This window comes from Musca autumnalis, unplaced genomic scaffold, assembly GCF_047663935.1.
Source record: "Musca autumnalis isolate F117 unplaced genomic scaffold, ASM4766393v1 scaffold_1, whole genome shotgun sequence".
In the NCBI taxonomy this organism is placed as follows: Eukaryota; Metazoa; Arthropoda; class Insecta; order Diptera; family Muscidae; genus Musca; species Musca autumnalis.
The window spans coordinates 13,933,663-13,958,050 of record NW_027411644.1 but is presented as its reverse complement, the minus strand read 5'-3'; the positions used below and the strand labels follow the sequence as shown (position 1 = coordinate 13,958,050).

General features: G+C 34.7%; 1 protein-coding gene across 1 annotated transcript in view; it reads left to right on the top strand.

Annotated features, from left to right (window-relative positions):
* Positions 1-24,388, top strand: part of LOC141393968 (homeobox protein prospero-like) — a 227,806-nt gene that overhangs the window by 175,666 nt on the left and 27,752 nt on the right. The window contains exon 4 of the mRNA XM_073967646.1: positions 17,292-17,335. The gene's annotated coding sequence lies outside the window, so the exon portion shown is untranslated. The remainder of the gene's footprint in view (positions 1-17,291; positions 17,336-24,388) is intronic.

The window sequence follows — 24,388 nt, the reverse complement described above, 5'->3', positions numbered from 1 at the left end:
TGCTCATCAGTCATTTTAGTGGGTGCCCACCGTCTTAGTTGGGGTCCCAAACTATCATTTCGACGAGGCACATTTTTGATTGCATCAAAGTGTATAAACCCTCGTTAGCCTAAAGGCTGAGGATATAAAAATACGACTATGTGCTATATGTTACAAAATATGTTCCATTATTTATGCCTTATTAAGGCGAAGGTCAGTTAAGGGGATATGGTCCACTATTTCGGGTACCTCCCACACAAAATTTTGCTTAAGTGCAGTTTAAGGCCTGCTCTCGAATCGCTTTGAGTTTTGTTGCAGCCACTTGTAATCACTACCACCATTACGACGATGTAATTTTTTTTCAGGTGCAAGTCCATACTTCCTCAGAAATCAGCAAAAAACTGCAATCAACCCATATAATACCATGTGTCGTAGTTGGAGCGCACGATAACTCTCGAACGGATCAACATATTTGGTTCAAATTTTGGGTCTTTAATATTTTGTCCAAACTTAGTTTAAGTTCGAAGATAGACCATATCGGCCCACTCCTTCCGGTACCTCCCTCACAAAGGTTCAACATTTTTCACCAAGATTGTGGGCATGATAACTCTAGGAGGGAGTAACCGAATTGAGCTATTGCTATTGGTAATATTACTTTCAGGCATAGATCGGGTTCTAATATGGACTATATCGGTCCACTCATTTGAGTACCTCCCACACAAAATTTGGAAAAAGTATAGTTTAACAACTCCTCTCTGATCTTTTTAATTTGTGATGCAGCAGGTTGCACTTGCGGCCCCTGTTACGACGTTGTAATGTTTTTTTCGTGGGCAAATCCATACTTCCTGAGATAATGACTCAAAAAGGTCCAGAAATCCTACCGGCACCACCTAAACTGACTAATGGGAAAAATAACCCTTTAAGAGAGAGATCGATTTAGCTCAAACTTTGTAAAGTGAAAAGTAAAATTGTAATACATATATTTAAATTCAGAAAATTAAGTACAACATTTTTAATTATATAGTCTGTAAGGAAATATCCATAGACTAATAAAGAAAAAAAATTATTTCCTACAGATTTGTTTTAGGTCCGAATATGTACTAACCAAAGTTTGGAAAAAAATGCACTCGTCTTGTATCATTCTGAATTTTGTTGCAACATGAAGTTTTTTGCGACCCTATCCTGGAAAATTTTCCTAACAGCTAAAAAACCTACAGAAGTATTGTGTTAACTGTTTTTCTTCGGGTACGTGGCTGAGGGTATATCTCTGTCGGCTCAGCTGACTGATACTTTCTTATTTGTTTCAGAAGATTTTGTTTTCATCTGATAGATTACACCATGAGTTACTTTCGGATTTTTTTTTTTGTTGAAAAATATTACACAGTGTTGTAACAAATGGCCGCCTACTAAACACTGTTTTTACTAAAGCAGTTTGCGGTGCCCACTCTAGCTCGAAAACGAATGAACCGATCAGCCTATGCTTTTGTGGGATCATTAAGAACCTAATAATCTTGTACTTAAGCGAAATAGAATTCAAAAATATCACTTTTTAAAAAAAATCTGAACTGTCAAAGTCGAAATTCCGATTTTAAATAAAAAAAAATTATAGCTTTTTCGCCATAAATCCGTCAAAAAAATTTTTTTTTAAGTCTCTCGCTTTAGTACAAGCTTTGTATATGTACAACAATCCCACCGCATTCCAAAATGCCATTTTGAGAAAATCGTTTTTCAAACTTCGATGTTGCATACAAATCACAATGAATTTTCTATTTCTAACGCTCATATCTCAGCTAATTTTTGTCCGATCGTCTCGCCATTTTTGCAACATATTCTATTCTACCAGTAATTTAAAATGAGCCAATAAAAAATTTTCGATTTTGTAAAATTTGTAAGTGGCCATAACCCCTTATTAGTGACTTTTGAATTAATTCTCTTTCGAGTTGAGCTCTTATGGCCTAAGAGGAACATTGAAAAATTATGAATCCACCGAAGTCCCAAATATTCAACCATTGCGCTACGTTTTACGGGTGGTTAAGTCCGATCATCAGGCATATTAGAATGCTATTTTAGTTGGTGTACGAAGGCTTAGATTGAAAACTAGCATTTATACGTAAATCATTCGAAAATTGTATATACGAATTAATATCAGTTATTTAATTGCAAACTTTTCCTCTACTCCGGCTTGGCTGGTAACCCTATTTTTTCAATGTTTATCACAAACACTATGATAGTTTTTTCCTTCGTTATTTGTATTGGTCCTTCTGTATCGGAATATTTGATCATAAATATCTGTGATCGGAAGCTTTGGTGACTTGAACGCGAAGACGCCAGCAATCGCGTCATCTGGTTGTCGGAGACCCATGTTCGAATCCCATTACGGCTCATGCTGAAACCTTTTTTTGTCTTATTAAGGCGAAGGTCACGAGTGAAACGTAGCATAATGGTTGAATGTGTGGAACTTCGGTGGATTTGTAATTTTTCAATGTACCTCTTAGGTCATAACTGCTCATCTCGAAAGATAATTATTTCGAAATGTATTTTACTAATTTATAAACTAATCCACAATAATGTTCTTCAAAAGAAAAAAAATAAAATTTTTGTAACGGAATTTAAGCTAACTTGACCATAACGACACCAAACCAAAAACTAAATCGTACGACAACATTAAAAACTCATCTGTATGTTGAAAAGGGGAAAGAGGCAAACAATCCATATGATCAGCATGATCAACGCTTGACCAAAACCATACGAAACCCGTGCCTACAACAAACAGAGTACGTACATTGTGGCACTTGTTTACCAACACAAAACGCCCAGTACAGAGATAGGGCTAGAAAAAAATTCCAGCACATGTTCCATTAAACTTCCGTACTTTGGCTTAATACTTGTATGTAAAACTGTCTAAGCATATGAGCTCTTCTAACACATCAGGTAGTTAATAACTGGCAATGTTTTTTTTTTAATTTTTGAAAATATTTTAGTTTGATATAATGATGACACTGGCTTTAAAGTAGCTATGGGTTTGCACCCTACCCGTGTTTTTCAAAAGGGCTTAACATGTTTTGTCGCAACACATGCCAAATATGCGACAAATGAGGACGTTACTATTACGCTGTGATCTGTGAAGGCACATTCCACATTACATATCAACGTACCTACCTGCCAAGAGGGAGAGAGAGGGTGTGCTGTGCGCCCAAAACAAAAACACGAAGGTGCACTGTTTTGAACCCACTCACAGATGGGTGTTATTAACATAAAACAGGCATATCAATTAGAATTTGTGTGCTCTTCTTCTGGTAGAACAGTGGGTTCCAAAGGAATAAGAGAATTTTAAAAGACAAAATTTAAAAACGAAAAGAAAATGATCGTTTGAAAAGAATAGAAGTTATCCTTTTAAATGAAAATAAGTTACCCTCTATATAAGATAACCATAATAAATAGGGAATCAATCATCATCACCCACACCTTATGTAGAAAATGTTGACTAGTGGGGAAAAGTGGTGAAAATTGAGTTTATCAGCTAGAGAAACCCTCCTGAAATAACCATGACGAGGGAATACTGCGGAGAGACATAAGCTTCTTATAAATGGCCTTAAACTCTTAAATACTTTCCTTTGAGTATTTAAAAATTTATATGACAATGACTTTGTTCCAAATAAGAACTTTCGTTTTGTCTTTAAACTTCTCCAACCCACTGTAATATATGCCACAATCAAAAGCGATGATACCTATCACACTGGGCCACGAGCTAACGATCAAATGGACATTACATTACACATAAAATTTATTATTACTTCGTTCGTTCGTTTTTTTTTTTTAATATTTTTATTTGTAGTAATTATGTGTATAACTTCTTTACGTCTGTCTGTATGTTTGTCCATCCGTCCCTTTTGCGTCAATTGTCCACAAATTTGAATAAGGAAAGCGCAAAGGCAGGAGTGTGGGGTGGTGAACATAAAATTAGTTAATATTATTGCAGGCAATGTTCATATTCAAATTAAAGTCAAGGTGTTTCTTAAAGAGAAGGAGGGAGGTAGTAAAAGGTGGTTGCAATATGCACTTAAGAAAGTGGGTGACGATGGTGGTGGTGGTGGTTCAGGCTTTCAAAGACATATGTTCACTTTTCTTAGAAAATAGGAAGGAGGAAATGTGCTGCTTTTTCCGTTTCGTTAAACGAAGACATGTGTCTTTAAGTTTTCTTTCGTGATCGTTTTTTTGTTTTTTTTTTTTTTTTTCTTGTAAACCTTCTAAAAGGTCACTTGCGCCCGGTGCATGTCGATCATTAGTCTGGCAATTAAAGTTCCGGACGGTTGGCCATAACTCCCTCTTCATATAAAGGTTCTCCAAACTGTCATATCTTAGAAGACATGTGTGCATAAAGTTCGTAATACTTAACGAAGGTTGAAGTGTAAACAATTTTGAAAAGGAAGCAGGCGTGAGGTTTAGTGTAGGTAGTGATGGGGCCTTTACCCCCTGTTTTTGTAACTATTTTTTGTTCGTTCGTCTATGTTCGTAATAATTTGGGCAACCATAGCTCAGTCCCTAGATGACATACAGATCTAATTCTTCGTAGACATGTTCTATATATAGTTAAGAATTAGTCATTCAAAAATCAGCGTTCCACAATTGCGCTAAGGCGGGTAAATCGTTCTAAAAAATTTGACAATTCGTGTGAGAACATACAATTTTTTTACAAAAACTGGGGGTTAGTATCACAACAAATTGTGACATTGACCTACCTTACATATGTATTTCTGTAGAAGGCATAAAATCCTTTAATATAGACGATCTGAAAGGACTTTGAGAGTCTCATTAAATAAGCCTTAAATTTATTTTTACACACATCAATCCTTAAGACTTCAAAGGGTTTCTTATAGAAGACATGAAACGGATTCTTAGAGAATATCTTAAAGGTCTTCTTGTAGGTTTCTTCGAGGAAGCCTTCTAATAGAAGACCGCAAAGGGTTCATTGTAAAAGCCCTCTATTAAGAGAAGGAGGGAGTAAAACGTGATTGCAATATCCACTTATGAAAGTGTGTGACGATGGAGGCGGTGGTGGTGGTTCGGACTTTCAAAGACATACGTTAAAATTTATTATGGTTTTCTCGCCTAAAAGAAGACCATAAATGACTTCTTATAGGAGACTTAATGGGTTTTTAATAGATGACATTAAATAAGTCCTTATAGAAGGCCCTAAGATGATTTTTACGGAGACCTCCTTAACGAAGTTCATAAAGATCGTCTTATAGAGGGACGAAAGGCGTTTCTTATGGAAGGCATTCCTTGTAGAAGTCTTTAAGGGCTTCTTATAAAAGACCTTAGAGGGCTTCTTATAGACGATCTTAAGGCTTAGGTACATAAGCTGCATCGCCTGCTTGCCTTGCTTGCTTCTGACAAAAGAATAAAAAAGAAAAGGGCAACCCAGTTCGAAATTTGGTCCGCCTTCTTTATTCTTTAATTTTTGTTATGTCAGAAATGAAGCAGGAAAGCAAGACAATCAGGTAAGGCTGCTTATGTACCCAGGCCTTTAAAGAAATTCTTATAGGAGGCCATATTGGGCATATTTCCGAAGACCTTTAGGACTTCACAGTATCTAACGAAGTTCTTAAAGAGCTTCTAATAGAGGGCCTCAAGCTTTTCTTATGAATGACATTTAATAGCTTATTATAGAGAACCTTAAATGGGTTCTAAAGAAGTTCATAAAAGACTTCTTATTTTAGAAGTTCTCAAGGAGGGGAACTTCTCCAGAAGTATGCAATGGTTTGATATAGAAATCCAGAAGGGCTTCTTATAGAAAACGTAAGAACCACCTATAGCAGGTGGGCAGGGCTTCCTTAAGAAATGTTTAAAGGGTTTTTATAATAGTCCTCAAGGTCTTCTTATAAAAGTCCTTAGTGACTTCCTATATATATAAGTCCTTAGTGACTTCCTTTAGAAGTCCTCAATGAGATCTTATAGAAGTCCCTAGGGACTTCTTTTAGAAGTTCTCAAAGCCTCTTTAATGTCTATTATTAAAGGATCTCATATTGAAGTCCTCATGGCTTCTTATAAAAAGCCTCTAGGGCTTCTTAAGGGTCTTCTCAAAAAAATCTGTAAAAGATTTCTTATAGGATACTCAAGGTATTATTAAAGAAGTCCTCAGGGTATTTATTATAGAAGTCCTCTGAAACGTCTTATAGAAGTTCTGAAGGACTTCATGAAAACTTCCCTAAGGTCCTCTTACAGAAGTCCTAAGGACTTCTTATTGAGGTATTCGGGGCTTTTTATAGAGGTACTCAGGGACTTCTTGTTGTAGTTCTCAGGGACTTCTTGTTGTAGTTCTCAGGGACTTCTTATAGAAGTCTTCATTGTATCTTCTTAAGGGTGTTATTAAAAAATTCTGTAAAATGTTTCTTCTAAGAGTCCTCAAGGGCTTATTAAAGAAGTCCTCAAGCACTTCTTAGAGAAGTCCTCTGGGACTTCTTATAGAAGTCCCCTGGGATTTCTTATTCTAGGATTTCTGGGACTTCATTTAGAATTCCTCCGGGACTACTTATTGAAGTTTTCGGGACATTTTACAGAAGTATTCGGGGACTTCTTATAGTACTCCTCAGTGACTTCTTATAATAATTCTCAGGGTCTTCTTATAGTAGTCCTCAAGGACTTTTTATAAAAGTCCTCAGGGATTTCTTATAGAAGCCCTCAGGCACTTCTAATAGAAGTCCTTAAGGACTTGATGTAGAAGTCCTCAGGGACTTATTATAGAAGTCCTTAATGACTTCTTATACAAGTCCTCAATGACTTCTTACAGATGGCCTCAAAGGCTTCTTTAGGAGTCCTTAAATGACCTCATATGGAAGTCCTCAAATGCTTCTTATATAGCCAAGCGTCTTTAAGGGGCTTCTTATAAAAGTTTGTAAAATATTTCTTGTAAGATTCTTCAAGGGACTTTAAAGAAGTCCTCAGGGACTTCTTATAGAAGTCCTCAGGGACTTCATATAGAAGTCCTCAGGGTCGTCTTAAGGAATTACTCTTGTAGGAGTACATAGGGACTTCTTGTAGAAGTCTTTAGAGACTTCTTCCTCAAAAGCTTCTTATAGAAGTCGTACGGGACTTCTTCATCTGGGCCTTTTTTTGGAAGTCCTAATAGGCTTTTTGTAGAAGTCTCCAGGGGTTTCTTGTAGAAGCGTAATAACGAAGGTAAGGAAGCGTAAAAAAGTCCTTAGGGGCTTCTTAAAGAAGTTTTTAGGGACTTCTTATGTAAATCCTCAGGGACTTCTTATAGAAGTCCTCGGGGACTTCTTATAGAAGTCCTCAAGGTGTTCTTATAGAAGTCATCAAGGGGTTCTTATAGAAGTCATCAGGGTCTTCATGTAGAAATTCTCAGGAAGTCCTCTGAGACTTCATGTAGAAGTCCTCAGGGATTACTTTTATAAATCCTCAAAGACTTTTTATATAGTCATGTGTCTCTTAAAGCTTTTCTTATATAATTTTTAAAATGTTTCTTATAACAGTTCTTAAGGGCTTCTTAAGGAATTCCTCTTATAGGAGTACATAGGGACTTCTTGTAGAAGTCGTCAGGGACTACTTCCCCAATATCTTCTAATGAAAGTCTTCCAGGACTTCTTCATCTTGGCCTTTTTTTAGAAGTCCTAATGGACTTTTTCTAGAAGCCTCCAGGGGTCTCTTGTAGATGTCCTGACGGACTTCTTAAAGAAGTCCCCAAAGACTTCTTATAGATTTCGTCGGGGACTGTTCATAAAGGGATTCTTATTAAAGGTCTTAAAGGGACTAAAGGTTTTTTATATAAGTCCTTATAAATTTAGTTGGAAGATTTATCCCAAGATAAATCAATACCAGGCCCCTTTAACATAACCCTCCCTGGATTTCCCTTTCTGTGATTTCTTAAAAACAAAAAAGGAAAGAAAATTCGCCAATAATAAGGTCATGGCTGGGGTGGGTAATAAATTACTTAAAATATAACGTTAAAATAAAGAACCCACACTGCACGAATCCAAGGAAGCGTAATAAAAAAGGTAAGAAAAGAAACGTAAATAGATAATGATCGGTGATCGTAACGTACACACACACGGAAACAAAAAATATAGGCATTTGTACACAAACCATAAAAGCATATCCAGCATATTCCTTTCCTGCTAGCAAATGCCCGAACGTTGAAAAATCTTTTGTGGCATGCGCCAGGCGCACCAACATTTCTTTAAATAAAGGCAACGGACGGCTGAAACGTCTTACAAGACGTTTGCTTTTCTTCAAGAAAATTTTCTTGAAATGTACCTTTTGGAACGAATGGGTGGTTGGTTGATCGAAAGGTACATGTGCTCTGTAATCGAATAATTGTTTGTTTTTTTGGAGAAATAAGGGTGACTTTGGGAATGTGTTAAAGGTAACATATAATTATATGTTACGAACATATGGCTAGCCCAAACGGAAGGTAAGTAAACACTTTGAAGGTAAACTGAAGAAAGGTGCTGTCACAATGAATGAAGAAAACAAAGAATGTTGTTTAGGAAAAACCACCCTACAAACTGGGCACACGAACCACAAGAAAAATCTGATCGTGAGGGAAATTGAAAAGAAAAACTTGGCTGGCAAAAGTGTAGCGAAAAAGACGTTAAGATTTGAAAAAAAAAAATTAAATTAAATTTTGTGTTGGATCTATAAATATAGAGCCAGACAGGGATACATATGGAACTTTATGTTCTTGTACTGTTAACACTAAAGATGTCGGTACTTTCTTCTTATAAAAATACTGAAAGAGCTTCCAATTGAACAACATGACTACCTTCTTAAATGAGACCTTATCAGAAGAAGGCTTCTTTTAGCACTAATGACGAGATGTCGATACTTTGAACCAATTATAAAGAAAATTGTGGAATCACAGTTCGCGAAGTATTATGATGTCAGAAACCCTACATGAAGCCTTCCAGGAGATGACCCTATGAAGACCTTAAAGAGTTTCTGATTGCCTTCTTCTTATTTAATACCTAAAGGGCTTTCCCAGGTAAGACCTGAAAGATTTTCTTATAGTAGTTCTCAAAGGGATTTATTACCGATTTCTAAGTCCCACTTTTTGATATTGATTATTTTCTCAGATTCTCATAAAAAAACATCACCAGTGTTGGAGAAAGATTTGTTCATAAAAATATAATTTTTAATTTGATTACTTTTGTCACAAAAGTTGTCGTAAAAAATCCAAAATAAAACTGTACGTTTTCTTCTTGAATATCCTTACCAAAAAATATGACATTAAAACAATCTTCATAAAAAATCAACAGCAACAACAATGTAAACTTTACAGGACAAATTTCAAATCCATGTATGTATGTTTGCAACATAAACCATATACAATGTAATTTTGTGTAAACATGTCCATAATCCCGATATGGCTTGGCAAAGTTGTTCAAAAAATTATAAAAAGAAAATTATACCGAAATATGGAGAGAAAATTGTTGTAAGATTTTTATGATTATAGGAAAAGTTTGTCGTCACACACAACAACAACAAGAACAATACATTCACAATGAATAAGAAGGCTATGAAAAGGAGATAATACTTAATGGCCATTTCGAAAGGAATCAAGAAGGATATTTTGTATAGTTTTTTTGGGGATATGGGCAATTGCCAGCACAACAATGAAGACAAAAGACATTATGCTAAATAGTCCAGGCTCTAAGTACAAAGTGCAATTATTGTAAAGTTTTCTTTAGATTGTTGTTAATAATAGACATGTGTGCATATTTAAGAATGTGCCTAGTTTGGCAGTGTTAACTTGTATCTCCAAAGTTGTCATACGTGATTATGGAAGTGGCAGGAAAACGGATATACTACAATTAGTAATGGAGAAGCTTAACTAGATAGGCACAAAAAAGGATTATCAAAGGGCAAAAAGTTGTAAGAAAATTTTTAGAATCAAATGCTTTCAGGTTTTTAATACCGAATCTGAGTTTTATAAACAAAGTCCCAATTTACATTGGGCGAGTTTACTTGCGGCAATTGTCATTTTGTAGGAGAGAGAGGTGAGGCATATGGTAACCCTTTGCCTCTCAGCACCCTCTCTCACCTACAAACTGACAATTGCCGCAAGTAAACTCGCCTAATGTAAATTGGGACAAACTAAACTCCAAAATATCAAAAAAAGTCGTTTATAATTCTTGAGCACATTGAAAAAGTTTCGACCTGTATGGCTGTCACAATTTGTGGCTTCAAACAAAATTTCTTCAATTATCAAAAAAATATATTAATTTATTTTATTTTGTTTTATTTCATTGTTATTTTATTTTATTTCATTTTATTTTGTTTTATTTCATTTTATATTATTTTATTTTATTTTGTTTTATTTCATTGTTATTTTATTTTATTTCATTTTATATTATGTATTTTATATTATTTTATTTTATTGTTACTTTATTTAATTTTATTTTATATTATTTTATTCTATTCTCATTTATTTTATGGTATTATATTTTATTTTACTTTATTTTATTTTACTTTATTTTATTTTATTTTATTTTATTTTATTTTATTTTATTTTATTTTATTTTATTTTATTTTATTTTATTTTATTTTATTTTATTTTATTTTATTTTATTTTATTTTATTTTATTTTATTTTATTTTATTTTATTTTATTTTATTTTATTTTATTTTATTTTATTTTATTTTATTTTATTTTATTTTATTTTATTTTATTTTATTTTATTTTATTTTATTTTATTTTATTTTATTTTATTTTATTTTATTTTATTTTATTTTATTTTATTTTATTTTATTTTATTTTATTTTATTTTATTTTATTTTATTTTATTTTATTTTATTTTATTTTATTTTATTTTATTTTATTTTATTTTATTTTATTTTATTTTATTTTATTTTATTTTATTTTATTTTATTTTATTTTATTTTATTTTATTTTATTTATTTATTTATTATTATTATTATTATTATTATTATTATTATTATTATTATTATTATTATTATTATTATTATTATTATTATTATTATTTTATTTTTTTTTTTTGAGATCCTTAACACCTTGAAAACGCCTTTAATAGCTACGGCTACAAAATTGTGGCATCCACCAGTTAACAGATGAAACCAAAAAAAAAAAAAAATCCTCGAAAATCTGCGGGCATCAGGTAAAATTCGTAGCTAATGTCATTTGTCATTGCTTGTGTTGTTGCTGTTTCGCGTTTATTTAACGACCTTTAACACCAACAACATGCCCAACAAACACACCCATACAACACCAAAGCAGCAAACATTACCAACAACAATTTTACACTCTCTCGCTAAGTTAGAAGTTCAAAAAATTATTGTCTTCCATCCACATTCCATAATCGTCAATATCAACTTCTTCATTGTGTTCGTCATCATCATCATTACTATGTTAAGGCAATGTTCGTCAAATTGTTGTAGCTCTTGCATTGAGTTGATGTGGACAAATTCAAAAAAATGTCCAGGTGTGCAACATTACTTGTGGCACGCACCGTCGTCACACAAGAATTACAAAAAAGGGGATGAATTATAGGAGACAATAAAAAAGTAAAAAAATCTGTATTTCTTTTGGATAATGTTAAAAATCTAATTTTTATACATATTTGTTATATTTTGAGGTTAGAGTTTTCTTTATAGATTGTTATATAATAAATTAATAAAATCCTCTAATAATCTCGAGAAGATTTTAGTGGTCTGTTTGACTATTCAACCGATCTGCCATAATTTGCTGACCGGCCACAAAACTTTTGGCAAGCCGCCATAACCGTGTCATAATTTTAAAATACATGCTAGTCGATATCGTTCGCCACTTAGACATTCCTTCGAAGGCTTCAATGGATGTACCATCTAGGATATAGGTTTTATATTGTATGCCTGAAAATCTTTAATATTAATATGAGCTGTCTATAACCCATTTACCAGAGTTAAGGTTAGAGTAGTAACGGGGCTATAAAGTTCTTCCACCAAATTTCTATACCATCAGCATTTATGCTAACGAGGGTATATACACTTTCATACGGGCAAAATGTGCCTCATCGAAATAATGGTTTTAGACCCCAAGTATGTTTAGACGAAATCCGTTTCAGACACTTTGGAGTCGATTTAGCAATGTCCGACCGTCTGTCTGGCTGGTGCGCACAATAACTCTCGAATGGATGAACCGATTTGGTCCAAAATTTGGCTTTCTTAATATTTTGTGCAAACTTAGTTTATGTTCTAAGATGGGTTATATCGGCCCACTCCTTCCGGTACCTCCACCACACAAGTTCGAAAATGTTCGGAAAATTTTTGAGCACTATAACTCTTGAAGGTAGTAACCGATTAGGTCCATACTTTGCACATCGTGAAATTAAATTAAGTTCTAGTATGGACTTAATCGGTCCACTCCTTCGGGTACCTCCCACACAGCATTTCGGAAGACTTCAGTTTAGGAACTGCTCTCGAATTGCTTTGATTTTTATTTTAACAACTTGTATTCACAGCCGGTACGTGCCTCATTAGGGGCAAGTCCATACTTCCTGAGAAAATAACCTGAAAGATGCAAAAAACCACTATCACACCGTGTGTAGTGGTTGGAGTCCAAAATTTGGCCTTCGTAATATTTTGTCCAAACATAGTTTAAGTTCGAACATAAGCAATATCGATCCACTCCTTCAGATACCTCCCCCACAAAAGTTCAAAAATGTTCGGAAAAATTGTTCGCACGATAACTCTTGAAGGGAGTGACCGATTTGGTCCATACTTTACACATCCTAATATATATACCAGATATAGATTAGGTTCGAATATGGACTATGTTTGTCCACTCCTTCCGGTACCCATCACACAAAATTTCGGATAAGTTCACTTTAAGACCTGCTCTAGAATCACTTTTTATGTTGAAGCAATTTGCATTCGCTGCCTCAATTACGACGGTAAAAGTTTTTTCAGGGGCAAGTCCATACTTCTTGACATGTAACCGATTTGGTCCAAAATTTGGCCTTCCTTATTTTTTTTTCACACTATTGGTTCGAAGATAGGCAATACCGGTATGTAGGTAGGAAGTACTTAGAGGGACAGAAAAACGAACTATTTGAAACTAGATTTGCCCAACTCTAAACTCCATGCTTCTCGACATAATGAACTCTTGAGCTCTAAAATAGGCTTGATAACTATTGTAAAGAATGACCCTTAAAATTAGATCCACTTACAAAATTTACTATTGCGGTCTATTCTTTCAGGTAACTCCTCTGCAGAAGTTCAACACTTTTGTGCTTTAATGTTATCGTCGTTTACAGCAGGAACCACTGGATTAGATTGTCTTTCGGCTTTTTCAAGCTTACTGTCACCTCATTTAAAGTTCGACCCATGATGTCGGTATAAGCAAGTATATTTATATTCTCCATCTTGTATAAACTTCTCCTGAAAAAATTAAAATAAATGTTATCTACTTGTTGCCTGGTTCCGAACTTTTCGGGGGGATAATGGGTTTAGACCCCAAGTATGTTTGGAAGAAATCAGTTTCAGACAATTTGGAGTCGATTTAGCAATGTCCGTAAGTCTGTCTGTCTGGCTGGTGCGCACGAAAATTTGGCTTTCGTATTTTTTTTCCAAACTTAGTTTAAGTTCGAAGATGGGTTATATCGGTCCACTCCTTCCGGTACGTCCCCCACAAAAGTTCAAAAATGTTCGGAAAATTTGTGAGCACTATAACTCTTGAAGGGAGTAACCGATTTAGTCCATACTTTGCACATCGTGAAATTTCTACCAGACTTAGATGAGGTTTAGTTTAGGAACTGCTCGCGATTCGAGAGCAGGCCCTAAACTCAACTTTTCCGAAATTTTGTGTGGGAGGTACCCGAAGGAGTGGACCGATTGAGTCCGTATTGAAACCTTATCTAAGTCTGGTACATATTTCAGGATGTGCAAAGTATGGAACAAATCAGTTACACCCTTCAAGAGTTATCGACGGCACACATTTTCCAAACATTTTCGAACTTTTGTGGGGAGGTACCTGAAAGAGTAGACCGATATGGCTTATCTTCGAACTTAAACTTAGGTTGAACAAAATATTACAAAGGCCACATTTTGGACAGAATCGGCAGATCCGTTCGAGAGTTATCTTGCGCTCCAACCACTACGCACGGTGTCATAGTGATTTTTTTGCACCTTTGAGGCTATTTTCTCAGGAAGTATGGACTTGCCCCTGATGAAACTTGTACCGTCGTATGGGGGGCAGTGAATACAAGTTGCTACAACACAAATCAAGGCGATTCGAGAGCAGGCCCTAAATTGAACTTTTCCGAAATTTTGTGTGCGAGGTACCGGAAAGAGTGGACCGATATAGCCCATCTTCGAAATTAAACTAAGTTTGGGAAAAATATTACGAAAGCCAAAGTTTGAACCGAATCGGTTTATCCGTTCGAGAGTTATCGTGCGCACCAGCCAGCCAGACAGACAGACGGACAGACATTGCTCAATCGACTCCAAATTGTCTGAAACACATATCGTCCAAACATACTTGGGGTCTTGCAACTTTGTTAGACTTGCAACTTTGTTCTCCGAAGAAACAATACAATTAGGCTTGCTATTTCCACAATAAAATTGTTTTTAATTTTCACAAACATAAATTACCGAATAATTAAAAACAGCTTATTGTTTTCAGGAAGAAGAAGAGTTACAAGTGCTTGCTGGAAGAAATTTGTCCAGCAAGAATTTGCAAACTCTCAGTAAAAGAACTATCAAAATGTTTCTCTCGATTCGCTCTCTTTTGCTGGCTTTTTGTGTTAGCAGAAGACTTCCAGCAAGTTTTAGGGTAACCAGACAGACCTATCTTGAAGTGCCCAGCAAACCAATCGTACCGACATCTTAACGAAATCGGAACAAAATTCGTACGATACGTCCGATGTCTGATCCGAAATCGTAACGATATCTTAACGAAAGTTGTATGAGGTGGTTGACATAATTTCGGAACGAAATGTCGGAGCGACATCGTATCGATTTCGATCCAATTTCGTAACGAAATCTGAAGAAAATCCTTGGGAAATTCGGAAAGGAAATTTCTTTCCAACATTCGTTCCGAAATCTGAACGAAATCGGTACAAAATCTGAACTATTTCCGCTCCGAAAATTCGTTTAGAAATCGGGACGAAATCTGAACGACGTTGCTTCCGAAATTGTTCAGACGTGTCGAATATCCGACATTTGGTTTGCTGGGTGCATTCGAATATAATGAGCTAATGATTCCATCTTCTGCTTTGCGTTTTTTTTTTCAACTTTTGTCACAACGCAAAGGTCTGGTCAGTGGTGTATTTCAAGGTCAAGGCCCCATTGGTATGCCGCAAGTATTCCATTGACCATAGGCTTCAGTCATCTGCACAGTTCACAGATGATAAAAAAGATAGGAATTTAGAGGCGCTGTGGTGGGGATGAATGTGATTCGAGCTTTCCTCTGGATGATCGCCTCCGATCTTGAATAACTCGACTGATAAACCATAGGCTTATCCTTGAGCTTGCGTACTTCTGCCTTGAACTTATTCTGCCGGAATAGTATGTATTCATCATCAGGGATTACCAAGAACATGGTAAGATGATCTATTCATAACCTAAGCGGTATTCGTTCATTGTTAGAATTTTCGGACATCATTTGAATAGAAAATAAGAAAATTTTCGAATGCTTGATTCAATATTCTGAATGTCGTCGCGAAAAATCTGAATATTTATGGGAAAATAAAAAATGCAAAAAATTTTGGATGTCTGATCCTAATTTCTCAATAACACGGTACAACACAAAAAATAATTACATGATAATTCGGCCAGATTATGAAAGAGGACCGAAAAAAATAAGGCACGTGTATCCGCGTTTTGAAAGTTTACGTCGGGAAGTAACCTAAATAGGCGTGGCAAGTTCCGCCCATTTCTAATGGTTTTGAAATATTTGACATCAGATTCCTTGGAATCCTTGCATTTTAGGTATAAAGTGTGTTTGGCAATATTACTGACAACAATGCGGGGTATCTTTTTATGAAAAAAAATTAACCTTCATGTGAGTCACTAAAGGGGTGTTTTTGGTCCCTTTTTTCAAAAACTCCTTTAAAATGTGATCGTATCAGATCAAAATATTCTACAAATTATTTGTCATAAAATTTTACTATAGGTCCCCGAATACACCAAAACTCTAAATCGTACCTAAGCGCCAGGAATCTGCCAAAAGTAAAATCGTTTTTAGGTTAATGTTGTACTTTATCTTAGTTTATTAAGTTGTGTCCCACAAAACTTCATTCTAGATAGAAGACGTCAAAGACAAAAAAAATCTCCATCAAATTTCAATATAAGTCGGCGAATAAATAAAATATGTGTTTGCAATATATATCAAGAAAATATATACATCAAATTTGCCAACAAAACACCCAAATATTTTTTGAATATATTTGTTTTGTTCTTCGTTCGTGTTGATGCATGCAATTTAGTTCTAGACGAAAGGTGTTAAAAAAAGAAATATTCTACACAAAATTTCACTATAAGTCCCAGAACAAACTATATATCTAAGTAAAATACTTTGGTAAGAAAATTACGTTACAAAATTAGATATTATAGGTAGAAATTATTTGTTAAACTTTTAGACTCTTGATTAAAATTTATTCCATACTGAGTCAAAATCTCCTAAAATACTTCACTTTTTGGGGATTGTGTCAAAAGAAGAAATGTTTAAAATCAAATTTCATTATGACTATCTGAATAAAATAAATTTTTAGCTATAATATGTAACATCTCAAGAAGCTTTCGCTTTTTATATATGATTTAGGACCATATTCTACAATTTTTATTCACATTTTCGTTATCTGCGATCACAAAATATATTTTATTGGTGTTTTTCATAATAAATTCTTTCAGAAGAGTATGTGTGATTGGTCCAAACTTTTTTAGAATATCTATGGTGAATATATATAGGGAAAATATTGATAACCCAGATCGGACTTTGAAAAATTACGTATTTTAATATTATAAACTAAAATAACGTCAGCAGGATAAGTCATAGGTTCCTGATATTGTATGTGAAAATGCGGGGATAGTCTACGGCTATTGTCCCGTGAATATATATCTGACATACGAGTCCTAACATCCATGGTTTTGGCATGGTCCTTAATACTCTAATGATGGCATCTACTACTGCTCTGACAAAATTTACTCAATTAACCTTGAACTGAATTACGACTGAAGTTTAGGGGGTATCGGGCGAGTATTCATTAATTTGGTACAAAAAGAATATATTTTTATTATTAACATACAAAAAATATACAATTTGAAATTAATTGACATTTTTTCTTGCTCTCTTTTCAGGAGGATTAACGATGGACGACAGAGCTAATAACGCTTTGTTTGTGGTAATTGATTTTGTTATTTATAGTAAAGCTATAATTATAATTTTAAATATGGGTTATTGCTATATATAATACACTTATTGCTTAGTGCACATACCCAAATTATACAAGCGAAATATCACGAGATTTCCCGTAGGCAGTTAAAAGGGGAAGGAAACAAAGGGGCATATGGATACATATATTTTAATTTGTTTTATTATTTAGCTTAAAAATATATTTTTTATATTTTTAAAAATAATTTTAAAAATAATTTTTGCAATAAACTTTTCGTCAACATTTTGGATATAGGCGGACATATTATTTTAAAAGAAGTTGTTATATCACTATTGATATTAGTTAAAGGAAAAAATCTGGCGTCCCTGAAGTCTCGTTTTTCTATTCATTTCTGATTTATTATTTCTTCATTTTATATTATACATAATTTTGAATAACTTCGAATAGACTTCCCAGTAATTTTTCTATTTTTTCCTTTTTATTTTTTTTTTCAAAAATTATTTTCGTCCTTAAAATTAGTTAAAGGATCTAATTCTGCCTGATGACCCATTAATTTCCCCTAAATATCGGTTACCAAGACAACTTTTATGACTTTTTAGCTTCTTTGCTGGCATTTTCAAAACAAGGACATTACAAAAAAACTACTTTCTATAGGAATTTATTTAGAAAAGTCCTTTTTCTTAACAAAATGCCATAATAATGCATTTTTATGCATCTACCAAATAGTCCCAACCAGTTATCCTTTTTTAATATGCAATGGGGTGGTGGTGGTAGTTTCTTTTCGTCATTCCAATACTTTAGAGAAGCTAAAACTTTGTTCAATATGTCAATGGTGGTGGTGGTTACAGAACTATTACCCTCCTCTTGGCCGTTGTCCTTATTCATCGATTTGTGATGACGATGATGAAAATGCAACAGCATTTTTATGAGGAAAACGGAACAACGGAAACTGTACCCCGAACGAACGGGCATTCCTTTAGATGGCAATGGATGGTTGAAAAAAGTTTTGCTTTCTCTCTATTGTTTTTAGGGGATAAAATTGTTGCAATGCATTTCGGTTGTTGTTTTTTTTTTTTTTTATTTAATAAATTCCATTGCACTGAACCTTAGCTGTATTTCTTTTGAGTGTAAAGGAATTTTGTTTGTTTCAGAATAGAATTTTCATTTAGGTAGTAATCAAAGTAATAAAGTAAAACCGGTGGTGGTAGCTGCTGGAAAATGTAATTTAATTTGTTAAGAAATCATTTTCGCTGTCTTTAAGAAAGTTGCTGGGAAAACAAGTTTTGTTTTGTTTTCTCGTATTTAAAGAAAGTCTTAAGATTTCTTTTACTTTCCATTCATTCAATTGACATTTTCTTGAGAAATTTTTAAGAATGAACTCGTTTCGGGTTTTGGAGAATGCTTGCTGGGAAAATGTTGGCTTTTGCATTTTCTTAACGTCGTAAGGATATTAATTAATTGGGTGGCAATAGTTTTGTGGTAAACTAGTAATGTGAGAAATAATTTAAATTTTTAACTTATTAGCATAAATTTTAGAAGACAATAAAAATAATTTTACATGAAGAAGAAAGTAGTTCCAAGAGTTAATTTAATTATACTTACAGATTTTTTGAGATGTATTTGCTTATGATTTCTTTCTATGTGAAAGAAATTCATTTGGAGCTGGACTTTTAGGTAAAGAAAATTCAGAAACTTAACTAAATGTTTCACTAATTTTTGATAATAATGACACTTTATATATGAAAATATTTCTGAAACTCAAAACCAAATTCCCGATCGTAAGAGTTCATGAGCATACAAACGTATTCATGTAAAATTGAGTTTGTTGGTTACTTTGAGAAAATCCCAAACCATAAACAATTTTTTCGAACTTTGAGGCACATGAAACCTGCTCACCAAAACTTGTTAAAATTTATTTGATTGAAGTACGGGCACCTAAAGATTTGGAAATTTTACTTTTGCCAAAAAAGCAAATTCTATACCAAATCTAGAGGAATGACAAACATCTCTGAAAAAATTGTTTAATACCACGTTCCACGTATTTTAGTTTTGTCCCCATATAGGGTACCACAACATTTTAAAATTGTTGTTTTTTTTTTTAATTTTCATAAAAGAGCCTATCAAAATTGTCCAGTGTCGATTTCTAGAGGACCGATTTTAAGTCCACTGATACCCCTAAATTCTAAATTAAATCCGATTATAGTCAAAGGTGATATATAAACCTTCGAAATATTTGAAAATGCGAGGCTAAGTTATATTAAATCTTGAGAGTATTTTGACGATCTTCAGTTAAACCTAAATACCAAAATAAAGCCAATAGCTTTGGAAATTTTTAACTTAACTTTGTGCAGGACATGAACAGAGGAGACGATTAACCGTTTCCTCATCATCTTCGTTTCCGTTGCTGTTGTAGTAGTTGTTGTGGTGAGGTAGATTTAAGTGCATTGCATGGTTTCCACGCTCTTAACACCGCAATGACTGGTTCCATCGATTTTCTCTAATCAGGAACTTTGTAAGTGGCCATGTAGATTTAGATATTAGGCATGTTTCCGTCTTGCCCATCTGTCCTCTGTTTATGATAGGTAGTACTTGAAGATATCCCCTTCAACAACTCCCATTGATGTTGCGACTGATGCCTTTGGCAGTTCTATAGAAGCTGATTCTACTGTGGTTATTTCGTGGGTTTTTTTTCGATACCAACAAGTTCCTTATGACCAAGGATCCATCGAAGAACTACTCCAGTCCTATGACCTAAGTTATAAAGTTCTTCTTCACATTCTTTCACTACATTTAAGTTGACAGCGTTTGATTTTAATGCTAGGAGCGCCACCTGACAAAAATTCATATTGAGTTTGAGTTAAGATAAGTCAAAATTTCAAATATGTTCAAATATTGAGCCCAAGAAAATTTGAATTTTTCAAAAAAAAGGAAGAAAAGCTCCAAATCAAAATGTAGAACCTCGATTTTTACCGTAGACGTATAGTCTAGTGGACTTTTTTGCTCAGTACAATCCAAAGAATCAGAAACGCGAAGTGTCCATTAAGATTTTTTTTTCATCCATACCGGGGGCCACCGTGGTGCAATGGTTAGCACGTCCGACTTGCACTCAGAAGGTCTGCGGTTCGAATCCAAGGCCAAGCAACATCAAATTTACAACGGTACCAAAATTCCCCCTCAGTAATGCTGGCGACATTTCCTGAGTATTTCTGCCATGAAAAACTTCTCTACAAGTGGTGTCGTAAAACACGCCGTTCGGACTCGGCGATAAAAAGTAGGTCCCATATCATTGAGCCAATATGAATCGGCGTGCACCCGTTGATATGAGAGAAGTCTCCCTTGTCCCTTCGGGGATGTTGTGGGAACATATGTATGTATACAAATCGATCCACCCTAGTGTATATCTTGTGTTAGACTATGCAAAATTATGTTCATTTTGTAAAAGTAAGGTTATTGTATGATACCTATGTGTAGGTTCTCCTCAACTTAAAGGATCTACGCGTTATCTTCAGCGATCCCGAAGAACTTCAGATTGATCTGCACGACTTCAAGCGTAATTTTTTGCTGGGCGATGATGTGTATGGTCACTCTAGCTGCATGTTCTCCAGCAGCTTTTCGGCATTGTCGACGCAATCTACGTGATCTACTCAATTTGGGTCAGGCTGGCGTAGAATTTTACCTTTAGCCTCCCTAATGCCAATGCTGGTTCCCTTGATGTGTATATTTATTGGCGGAATATTTGTTTTCCTTTTTTGGTAAACATAGGGTTATAAAATAATGTCAATGTCTAGATCCTCCTCAACCTGAAGGAACCGTAGGATATATAAAACGACTCTGAAGTTCTATAGATTGATCTTCACGAACTTAAGCGTCATTTTTTTTGGTCGCTGATGTGTTTGGCCCTTCTAGCTGCATATTGTCGAACAGTTTTTCGCCATCGCACGGTGGTCGAAAGCACTGATCTACCGGCGCGAAATTAATATCTTGCGAACGAATTGAGATACGTCACTGAAATTTTGCACAAACTCAGCTTGTACCTGTAATAATGGGCCAAATATGAACAATATCGGCTAATGTTTTGGTATAGCCCCCATATAACGGTACCTTCCGATTTTCGGTATTTTGAGGATTTAAGCCACAACTTCGTAGCAAATTAGCTGTAATTTGGTACTTAGGGTTCCTAGTGGTCACAAAATATTTCCTCCAAAAATTATGAACATAGGTCCTCGTTTTGATATAGCCCCCATGTAACCGTACCTCCCAATTTAAGGTATTTTGAATATCCTGACCACATTTTTAATTCAACTCGGCTGTAATTTTGCATTCCGTGTTATCACTGCGTATAAAATCTTCTTGCAAAACATTTTTAATACGGATTTATGTTTCGATGTAGCACCTTTTATGGTACCCCCGATTCGTTGTTATCCCATATTTAACAGCATATTTAGCTATAATATGGTATTATAGTGTCTCCGGGGGTACAACTCCTCCTTGCAAACATTTCTCAAGATAGGTCCATATTTTGATTTAGCTCCCATACAAATGCACAGCTAAATTTGTATGAATTTCATGCAAAATCTCTTATTTTAAAAGTGCAGTCATCAAAAGATTTGCAAATATTTGCAGCCCGAATGTGGTTATTCAGTATCCAGAGAGTCCAATTTCATTCCCCGAAAAATAATCGGACCTAAGTTCGGCCAAGTTTACAAGATGCACTCTATGGAACAAGCGCGTACAACCCATAAAAACACTAAAAAATTGAATTTTTTGAAAATTTATTGCTATATAACTAAGTACCTCCAGACCCCAAACTAATTTTTATAATTTAAATCACACCCTCTGCTATTAATTAAAAATATATCTTGTCCATTTTCATTATGAATTTATTTAACATTTAAACAAATATGATGTTAAATTTTTTGCAACAATTTTTTAAAATCTGATGCAACAAAAACTCTTGTATTTGATAGTGAATAACTGAGTGAATAGTTACAACAACAAAAATGAAAAAACAAAATTTTTGTCTGCAAAGTGTCTGTAATCGATACAATGGAAAATATTTCGCAATTTTATAGTTCGATTTTTTGACTTTCGCGCCGCTAGATCAGTGGTTTCGACCAGTGTGCATCGTCGACGTCATCTAAGTGGTCTTCTTCATTAGGGCAACGATGGCATAGGATTTTACATTTAGCCTGCCCTAATCCCAAAGAACAGATGGTTCCCTTGATGTTATATTTGATGGATATTAGGGTTATGACTTTTTGACATTTTTTCCCAAAAATGATTTCCTGTAGCAGGAGTGTATGAACTTTTGCCTATTAATCACTACGATACCGTTTATTCCATTGAAATATAAAAAAAGTTCACGCACAAATCGATTTTAGAAAAAATGATTTTTTGAAAAAAATATATGAAATGAAAAATATTTTTGTTCAAAAATTATTTTTTGTTGCGCAAATGAATAATAAGGAGCCTACTAATAACTATAATAACGTTTATTCCATTCAAATATTGAAAAAGGTAATCAACAAACCACTTTGATTTTTTTAAATTTTTTGTTTTTTGTTAAAAATTATATTTTTGAATAAACGAGTTTACGACATTTTTACGATTCTCAGAATTGAAGAAAATTAGTGAGAAATAAATGTTATGTCAGTTTAATTATCTCATGTGGCTCCAAAGCTTATTTTTATTCTATATCTGCTTACAGTGACAGTGGGTGCCACCGTAATGCAATGGTATGCACACCCGCCTTGCACGCTGAAGTTCGTGGGTTCGATTCCCCGAGTAGGCAACATCAAATTTTCAACGGTGGCAAAATACCCCTCAGTAATATTGGCGACATTTCCTGAGTATTTCAGCCATGTAAAACTTCTCTAGAAGTGGTGTCGTAGGACACGCCGTTCGGACTCGGCGATAAACTGTAGGTCCCATATCATTGAGCTAATATGAATCGGGGTGCACTCATTGATATGAGAGAAGTCTCCCTTGTCCCGTATGGGATGTTGTGGAACAATGTTTTTTTTTTGTTTGTTATGCTTACAGTGACTTCAAACAATTGCCCATCATTTTGATTAATTCAAATTTTAAAATCATTTTGTGCGTGAGGTTTTTTCCACGAATCACCTTATAATTAAGATTTTATGTAATCTTATAGCAAAACTCATCACGCTATGATACAGGGATATTAGGTTGTAAAAAAGTCATAACCCTAATGGATATACTATTAGCAGTATAATGATATTTATTTTTCGTAAACGTAGGGCTCTCGTTTTGATCCGTATTGATCCTCATCAACCTGAAGGATCCGCAGGTTATCTGAAGCGACTGTGAAGTGCTTCAGATTGATCTGCACTGCCTTAAGCATAATTTTTTGTGGGGCGATGTGGATGGCTGCATATTGTCCAGCAGTTTTACAGCATCCTCGACGTCATCTACGTCGCCTGGCGCAGGATTTACCCTTAGCCTACCTAATGTCAACTTGATGTTAAATCCGTTGGTAGAATATGAACAATTATGTTTTTTTGGCAATCTTAGGTTTCTTGTAAGATGACTATGTCTAAATTCTCCTCAACCTGAAGGATTCGCAGATTATCCAAAGCTACTCTGGAGCGTTTCAGATTGATCTGCATGACCTTAAACATCATTTTTTTGTTCGGGAATTATGAGAATGACCCCTCTAGATGCATATTGTCCAGCACTTTTCGGCATCGTAGGATTTAACATTTGGCCTCCTTAATGTCAAAGAACAGCTTGTTACCAGTCTCTCCAGTTCCTCCACTCCAGGCTCTGTTATCGAGAGAACTAGACTAATGCTGTTGTTGTTGAGTGGCCCAGTGATGATTGCGGATCGCTCGTAAATTGGAACACCCTTGTTTATCATCGCCAGATTTTTCAGCAGATTGTGGGGGATCAGCATAGAGTGCGAGGTCAGCAATACTGGCATGAGATCTCAGGCTGATATCGTCCCAAGCATCGCTATGTTTAGCTATGTTTTTTTTCAGTATCCCTTTAAGAACTCGTCCATGCATTAGATAATTCAGTACCCACGAGGCATCTTTCTCT